The sequence below is a fragment of the Marmota flaviventris genome, chromosome 7 (genome assembly GCF_047511675.1).
Source record: "Marmota flaviventris isolate mMarFla1 chromosome 7, mMarFla1.hap1, whole genome shotgun sequence".
In the NCBI taxonomy this organism is placed as follows: Eukaryota; Metazoa; Chordata; class Mammalia; order Rodentia; family Sciuridae; genus Marmota; species Marmota flaviventris.
This window is the reverse complement of record NC_092504.1, coordinates 11,935,576-11,943,644: the sequence shown is the minus strand read 5'-3', so window position 1 is coordinate 11,943,644 and position 8,069 is coordinate 11,935,576.

Sequence of the window (8,069 nt, the reverse complement as noted above, 5' to 3'; positions counted from 1 at the left end):
TCTTGAAGTGGGCTTAGCTTCGTGGGGCAAGCTGTTTTCTGAAATTTTGTGTGAGATCAGACTGTAACAGATTGTCAGCAGAGATAGTTTTCAACAGCTCTATCCTGTTTCCCCTTCACCTTCTCTGAAAAGCATTCCCCTACGAGTACTTGAGAAAGAATTCCCATCTCTGGATGTTACTTTGCATCCAGGGACCCTAATCTAAGACATGTGGTACCAGAAGTGGGGTAATCCTATGAGACTCAAAGACAGAATTTTCAGGTTGAGTCGCTTGCTGGCTGAATGGCAGTGAGAACTCCCTATCACAGGCATTAGAGTGTATTGTAGATCCTTCCTGGCATAGTAAGCATTGTCATTGATTGCTAAGTTTTTACTTTTGATAAACTAAAATGAGACACAGTCAAAAGAGGCACACACCTGCTACAATATCTTTGGCACCTAAGAAATATAAAAGTGTATCAGTCAGCTTTCTGTGGCTGTGATCAAAATACCTGAGGAGAACAACTTAGAGGAAGAAAAGTTTCTTTGGGGCTCCCAGTTTTAGAGTTTCATTCCATGGTCAGCTGACTATTGCTGTGAGCCCAAAGAGAGGCAGAATATCATGGCAGAAGGGCGTGGTGGAGGAAAGCAGCTCAGCTCATTGCAGCCATCCAGGAAGCAGAGAAAGAGAGAAGGGTGTGGAATGAGCTAAGGAAAGAAATAATCCAAGGGTATGCCCCCAGTGACCCACATCCTGCAGCCATGCCCCATATGCCTACAGTTACCACTCAACAAGCCATTCAAATTATTAATCCATTCAATAAATTAATCCACGGAGTATGTCACTGCTCTCATAATCCAACCATTTCACCTCTGAACATTCCTGCATTATCTCACACGTGAGCTTTTTGGAGGACACCTCATTTACAAACCATAAAAAGAAGAAATAATAATTATAAGAACTGTGTAATAAGGTGAGTATTTCTAAGCAGCACTGATTCATTAAAATGGGGAAATGACAGAATAGGATCTATTAATGAACAATTTAAAGGAAAGTGTGAAAGTTATAGAACATTCTTGGCAGTATTTTAAAACTTTTATTTCCTATAACCAGAGGGCAAACACTACTTAAAATCACATACCAGACCTAATGTTAAGAATCACAGCATTTGAATGTTTGAATTATCCACAGACAAGTATCCATGAAAAATATGGGCTCTGATACAAAACTAGTAGCACCCTGAGATTTGAGGTGGTGATATATGATTTGATGTACATGAGAACAGTGGTCCCCAGATTCCTCTGAACCCTCAGGCCTTCAGAAATGACCCATATTCTTTTTGGAAGACAGAAAGAAACCTTTGTCTGAAAACTATGTGGAAGCGTAAAATGAAGCAGGCACTTTATAATATAGCAATTGTGCTCATCAGAATCTCTTTCCTGGTGGCCAAAAGACCCATAATTAGAGTCAATCTTAGCCATAAACATCTAGAGAAGTGTTGATCCTGCTGAGCAAAGGAAGGAATTATATGCTGAAGGACCTGCAGGGCCACATAAACACACTGCCAGGCACCTGCAGGGCCACATAAACACACTGCCAGAGAACGTGGCTAGATGTGGATCCCGCTGGACCAATGGGGGAATGTGAGGCTGGATATTAGCAAGTGTTTGACTTGGAATGTTTTCCTGGAACACAATATTTAACATCTGACCAGGACCTCAAATGATGCTTCTAATATGATCAGTTGCTGGGGTAACCTTGGGAGCTTGGGAAAAGTAATGGCTTGACTTCTGGAAGCAAGGAGGCCAGGAGAACCATAGGAAACTCTGAAAAAGGAATCCTGAGCCTGGGGAGGTGGGTGCTAGAATATGTCTACTATGTGAAATGAGAAAATACTCCAAATCTGCATGTTCCTGGGATTTCTCAGAAGACAGTTTTCTTGACAAAGTGATAGAGAATGCTCCGGCTATACACAGGCAGTGAAAATGGAGGAGTGACTCTTCTCTGGAGTTCAAGACTGATGAGGAGATGTTGTTCTAAAAGTGGGATCCTAATAGCAATGAGAATCACAAAAACAGATACAGAAGAGACCAGGGCAGCACCGTCCCAAAGGTCAGAAATGCAATAAACCTGGTGTCTGTAATGGAAAACAATACTAAATGGCATCCAGGGGCACCTGACCCATAGGGATCTTGGAAATGACTCATATAACCAGATATTCTCAGGAGCAACTGGAAAGCAAACTACTTGGGAAAAAAGAAAAAAAACACAATCAAAAAAGTTCTGAGAATAGATGATCAGAGGCTAAGTTCACTGCCCCAATGGAAATTCTCGACTTCCCAGTTCTCAGATCCAGAGCACATCAACTGAGGGAAAGACCAGCGCTTCATGGGAAAAAGAAAAACCTCTGCAATACTACAACAAGCATGCACGAAGTGTATACTCAAGTCTTCCCCCAAAATAAACAAACAATTGGAATCACAACAGCAAACCTGTGAAGAGCCAGGCCATTTAGTAAAGTAGCTGTACGCTACAGAGAGAAGAACACTCAAATCCTTTAAGGGCCATGTGACAGAGTTTGAGGAGACACTAATCCAGGGAGCAAAGTGTCATTACTGTCCTTGTTAGAGTAAGGCCAAGAAGTATGGCCATGCAGATCCCATGGATCTACAAGCTTGCTCCTTGCTGTTTTTACAATTCTTGAAGATGTAATAAAAATTGCCATAGTTAGCAGTTGACAGAACTTTCACATTGACTTATAGAATAAGAGTTATGATACTAGGAAAAAACACAAGTAAGCAAATAAAAAAACAAAGTTGTCATCCCAGAGGACATGGCAGATATAAGTGCTACCTTCAAGTACTTAAGGAATGCAGGCATAATAGACTGTGCCATATTCCACAAGCTTCAGATGTTAAGACTGGATGGATCATGATAGATGTTAGTGGACTGTCACAACATTAACCAACTTTAGTTTCATTTGCAATTGCTGTTCCACATATGGTATATTTACTAGAAGATGTGACTACTTATGTAATAAATGTGTTCTTTTCCCCACAGATCAGATATAGTTTTCATTTTATATTCTTGGTGTTTCTGGTGGGCTATGTGCCCATTGTCTATCATATAGCCAAAAATGACAAGGATCATCTAAACATCCTAAAGAACATAGTAGGTCCATATCTGTAGAATCCATTAGTGATACCAAACAGCAAATCTTCCAGAAGCTGGTAAAGTGATGGAACAGACTTTTGAAGGTACAACTGTGGGGTCATAGAAAACAATACCCTTTTGAAGACATGGGGCTATAATTTATATTTTAAATCAATGGCCATTATATAATGATACATACCTAAAAGGTGGAACATGTGGGTGAGGGATGTAAGTAGGATAGCCATTTAGAAAATTTGTTTTCTTCGTTGGTAACTTGAGCCTCTGAAAGTGTGAAGGCCCTGGTCTCCAGAAAAGGTGAGGTTTCCACCAAGGGATGCAGTTAGGAGTGTCAGCTGGTCGGTTTATCTACTCATATGTGTAGATCAGCAGGCTACAAACTTACACTATGCCTGTGGCGGGGGCAATAGACTCAAAACTTCCAGAGTCTAGGACTCTTGCCTAAAGAGCCCTAGAGGACAAAGACTAGAGAACAAAGACTATGGAAAACATACATCTGGCTTGGAAGAGATCTTCCAGAGTGTCTCTTGGTAATTCCACATCCTATAAATGGGAAAGTTCAACAATATGGTTCTATGCGAGGCTATTCTACAGCCCTCCTGGGATGGACCTCAGCCAATGACTGACAGACAATGGTTCAAAAGGCTCGGAGCTCTTGTCTCAAGGTGGGAATTACCTACGTTGTGTTATTTGTGCTTCAGAGTTTTGCCCTAGGATCAAACTAGGGCAGGCTTCCGTGGAGACCACATTCCTGCTTAGCTTTCTCCCTCTCCCTACCCTGCTTCTTCATTCCCCTTCTCCTCTGCATTTCCTGGATTCATCACTTGAACAACAAGAACTGGTCCAGGCTCTGGTTTAGGGAACTGAACTTAAGACCATGGCACACAATAGACCCCTAGATCAAATTATTGAATAAAAACTAACCCTCAGCACATTGGATTGTTATGCTGTGTTTATTGGCCATCATTTATTCATTTAGTAATTTATTTTATCTAGTGCCTCCTATAATCTGGGCTCTGGGTCACATGTCAGAGATACAGAAAAGCATGTTGGTACCCTATGCTGAGGCACTAGTGACCTCATCAAGCAAATCAACAATCCAGCTCACTTGAGTACAGTACAATGAATGCCAATGTCATGTATTGAATTGTGTCCTCTCCAAAATTCAAAGGTTGAAGTCATAACCTGCATAGTGTCTCACCCGCAGCTCGTGACGCAATGGAAATAGGGTTCCCCTTGGTGGAATGGACTGGCTGAGAAATAAAAGCTAAGAAAAAGAAAACGACGAAAGACCCACAGGACACAGAAAGTAGTTTCAAAAGCGGGTCAGCTTCTATACTCTATCAAAAAGGAGTCAGCAGACATGAAAGGCAGAGATAAGTTTTCAGGGGCAGAGTCTTGCTTAGTGGTGTCTTGCAATCAGCAGGTTGATTGACATCTTGGTAGATCACACCCATCTCAGGTGCTGTGTGGGATCTCTGGCAGAACTTGAGGGGGAAGATCACCTGCATCAGGCCATCAATCCCTGTGGGGGTGCCCGGGAGGTTCCCAGGGCCAGACTTATCCCCTCCTTAGGCTACTGTGTGCAACATAACCCCCACACAGCCCACGGACAGCTTGTGACATTATGACTGTATTTGGAGAGAGGACCCTAGGGAAATATTAAGGTTAAAGAGGTGTTAAGGGTGGGGCCTTCATCCAATAGGACTGGTATCCTTATAAGAAGAGAAGGAGACACCAGAGCTGGCTCACTCCTACACTTGCTCTCTTACTCTCTCTCCCACTCCACAAATTATTGGCCATCATTTATTCATTTAATAATTTATTTTATTCATGTAATAGGCCTTTTACCCCCCAGTGTAGAAAGAGACAAGCCCTTCTGGACTTTAGTGAGAAGCAGCCTCCTGCAACTCAAGGAAAGAGGCTTTATCCCAAAACAAACCGTACATGCACCTTGACCTTGGACACGCAGGCTCCATAACTGTGAGAAATGAATTTCTCTTGTTTAAGCCAACTCGTCTCAGTGGCTTGTTAGGTGACCTGAAAAGACTAAGACAGCTATGATACAGAGAGGACCCAGATCCCCAGATCCTCCATTTGCAGTGTATGTTAGACTTGCCTTCAACACTGCTGATCAGGTACAAATGCCTTGGGCTCTGAGTGCTGAGCTATTGATGTAAAGAGCAGAGGGGCAGAGAATCCATCCTGGCAACAAGTGGCACCAGCTGTGATAGCAACATCCACCTTCCAGAGGAGCAGCAGCACTGTGCCAGCCTCTGTCTGCCCCTGATCCTGGTGTGAGAAGGACCCAGGGTGCACCCTGCCATGCTTCAACTCAGGAATGGCACTGTGACATCCTTCTGGCAAAATTTAGGTATTTCACTTTCAAACTGCTTCATTTAGAGATACTGGTCATTTTTTTTTTTTTTCTTAAGAGATACAGGAGGCCACAGGGGGTAATTTTAAGTGTTAAGCTAGTCCCAAGGCAAGGTACCCTAGCCTTCCCATTTTTTCTCCCTTTTTTGGCCTTCCCTCTGTGGCAGAGACCTTGAAGCCTGAAGGCTCAAAAGCCTGATATTACCAGATATAAATGTAAGTAAACAGGTATTATAATAATGAATTCTACAGCAGAAGGCTGCAGAAACGGTGGCGGGGGGCGGGGGTGTTGCAGGGGGATGGTAGGAACTTGGCTGCAAAGGATCAAGCTGCAACTGGGCCGTTTTCCACCTATGATCACAATAAGACTCTTGTTGGTTTCCAGACATGTAAATCAAAAAGGATACTTCAAGACAAAAGTGGAAGGGAAAAGCATTGACCCTCAACTTGCATTCCAAAATTGGCTTTAAGGCTAAGAAGCTCTAATCCTTCAACCAAACAGAGGGAGCTCAAAAGCTTGGATTTAAAAAAGACCACAGGAAATGAGATTGGCTCTTGCTCCTGAAACCTAGTCGAAGGACTTGGGGAAACAAAACCCAGATGAAAAGGAAGAGTTGATGAATTATCTGCAGAATATGTATGAGACACAAGACTGGACTCAGCTCAATTACCTGCTTTCTTTCTCTCCCTCTGGGTGGAGGCTTTAAGTTCCAAGTCTGGGGTTCCAGGGGCTGTCGTTGATGTCAATGAAATACAGTGTGTGTGAACTTCAGGTCTAAATTGTATTAGCGTTAAATGACAGGGACCCTGCTTGCAATTTGATTCACAGGAGCCGACTGTTTCTGATGTTTTACTAACAATTTGGGTAAATATGCTGAAACCAATATGTTCAGCCAGGTGCTGAGCAAATTTAGCCCAGCGTGGAACGGGCCTGCACAAATCTGTATCCCCAGATGGAAGAGCTGAGATACAAATTAGTGCCATTCAAACAGAAGAGGTTTGACCAAGGGAGAGCTTAAAGAGATCAAAGGAACAACAGCAGGGAAACTGGAGACAGGAGCTCCCCAGTTCATTAGAAGGCAAAGGGGACTTAATTACTTTATTCCAGTTTTTTTTTTCTTCCCTCAAAGAACTGGGTTAATGCTCTTTCTATTCCAGTTTGTCCCTAAACTTCCCCAAATTACATGGGAGCTGTGTGTCAAGTGATATGCTAAATACCAAGGAATTTTCCTCTGTCATTATTAATCAGGGACGAGGAACAAAATTCAAAGTCAGAATGCTATTTTTAAGAGAAATATGTGCACATAAGGGTCATCAAAGAGATATATTTATGGAGTGTGCCCTCATTTCTCTGTATTCTTGGCTATTTATTATTTGCCCCCAAATACTAAATTATTTTAAACTATAATTAACCAACACGGTAGTGTTTTTTTGGTGTTGTTATCATATTATATCATTTTATCTCTCTGTGTGTAGGCATGTAAAATCACGACTTAATGGTTGAAGATCTACCTCCAAGGTTGAAGGTCTTGCTCAGATATAGTATAGTAATTATTTTTCCCCATTTTTATTAGTGCATTACAGCTATACATAATCCTGGGATTCACTTTTGACATAATTACACAAACAGGGAATATAATTTGCTCCAGTTCAGTCCCAGGACTTCCCCCTTCCTTCTTCTCCTCCCTCCCTCCCTCCCTTTCCTCTACTGGTCTTTTTTCAAGAAAATATATATATATATATATATTTTTTTTTTTTTTAAGAATCAGAATCAGGCACTGGTCAACAGGGAGTTGTTGGCTCCTTTGAAGCGGAATTCTGGAAGGAAACGGCTCAAGACGAGGTACCATGAGAACTGACTGCATGTACAGAATGGACGCGAGGAGGACACTGTAGCATCCGGAAGAGTGGGGTCCATAGAGAAAGACCTGAGTCACGTGCTGGTGACAAATTTGGAAATACCAGGGGATGTATATGAACCAGTGGGGGAAGCCCAAGAGGCTTATTCACAAGGAGCTCCAAGGAATCTTGTGGGAAGAAACTCATGCCTGTGAGAAAAGAGGAGGGAGCTAAGGGATGGGGTCAGAGAAGCAGGAGTCAGATTCCACCCTGTGCTGGGGCAGGGAGTCTGGATTTCGATCCCTCAATGGCAAGCCAATTTACGTGTTTTTAAATGAAAAGCTACCTTGGGCCAGGCCCTGCCAATGCTTAGGATGCAGAAAATAAAACATAAACACAACCTCAACTCTTAGAGCTCACATTCTGGGAGAAAGAGACAACAGAAAGAAAAAAGCTGAACCCATGGGCTTTATTCAGAATTAAATCAGACCATCGCCAGAGTGACTTGGAGCCACTCTTTTAGATGAAACAATCAAAATAAGTCTTTTTGAAATGTTATATTTAAGCCAAGAAAATGATGAGTGACATTTACACATTGTTTATCAATGTACAAGTCCTCTTCTAAGTACTTACAAACTTTTAAATTGTTGAAATGTTTTATTATTACCATATCCTTTTATAAATAAAGAAACTGAGACAACAG